Source organism: Otolemur garnettii, unplaced genomic scaffold (assembly GCF_000181295.1).
Source record: "Otolemur garnettii isolate 467f Iridium unplaced genomic scaffold, OtoGar3 scaffold00320, whole genome shotgun sequence".
In the NCBI taxonomy this organism is placed as follows: domain Eukaryota; kingdom Metazoa; phylum Chordata; class Mammalia; order Primates; family Galagidae; genus Otolemur; species Otolemur garnettii.
The window spans coordinates 367,251-368,551 of record NW_003852715.1 but is presented as its reverse complement, the minus strand read 5'-3'; positions in this window follow the sequence as shown (position 1 = coordinate 368,551).

The following is a 1,301-nucleotide window of genomic DNA, read 5'->3' as shown; positions in this document are numbered from 1 at the left end:
TCTCCTGCCTCCACCTCCCAAGTAGCTGGGACCACAGGCGCCCGCCACAACACCCGGCTATTTTTTGGTTGCAGCCATCATTGTTGTTTGGCAGGCCTGAGCTGGATTCAAACCCACCACCTTAGGTGTATGTGGCTGGCGCCTTAGCCGCCTGTGCACCGAGCCTATACTTTCCCTTTTAAAAAGCATCTATAAAGATCTCTGGCCTTCACTGAGACTTTGCATAATCATTCTTTTGGTTTCCCCCATGCACGTGATACTTGGAAATAAAACTTTGTCTTAATAATCTATCCAAATTGTGAGATGATCTTTCAGCAAACCAATCAAAGGAAAAAGGGTAGATTTCATCTTAATCCATACAGTAGTGTAATGTTTTTCAGAAGGATCTTTATTCTGTAGTTTTCCTTGGACAAGCTTTTACTAATCTTAAAAAAGTATCCATTAATACTAGCAAATATTTCAGACTTTTGGATGAGGGTATTTGAGTGAAGTTTTCTTTTTCTTTTCTTTCTTTTTTTGTTTTAATTTTTGAGACAGCCTCAAGCTTTCTCCCTAGGTAGAGCGTTTTTACATCACAGTTCACAGCAACCCTCAAGTCCTGGGCTTAAGCAATCTTGCCTCATCCTCCCAAGTACCTGGGATTACAGGCACCTGCCACAACACCCAGCTATTTTTTCGTTGTAGTTGTCATTGTACTGTTGTTTGCCAGGCCTGGGCTGGATTCTAGCCCACCAGTCTCTATGTATGTGGCTGGCGCCTTAGCCACTTCAGCTACAGGTGCCGAGCCTATCAGCTAGTTTTCAAATGGCACTATCTTTGGCGTGGTTGGAGTGGTTTTTTAGATCTGTTGTCTGTTAGAGGGTTGTTTCTTATAAAAGCAAACACTGAGTAATTTTTTTTTTTTAATCTGGGTGAGTTGCCTGTTTGTACCTTATGGCAGAGGGAACTCAGTTTAGGCTTTTTTGCAGAAATGTGTCATGCCATGAAGTCACTGAATTACCTGAGCTGTTAGACTTCTGGGTAACTTGATGTGTCCTTGGCTGTTGATTGATGAGTCAACTATTTTTTTATCAGGGAATTTTTCTGTTTTCTTTTTTATTTCTTTTCTTATAGGTGGGATTGAAATCAGATAAGTTTAGAGGCAGCCTTAGGGGGAGCCATTACTCTGGGTCTTGCTGCTTGCTTTGCTGCAGTGTCGCTCTCTTGGTTTCTCTTGGCACAGGATTAAGTCTTTTCTGGTGTCCTGGGCAGTGCATGACTGCCACCTTGCGGGAAGACAATATAGCTTCTGATAGTTGTAA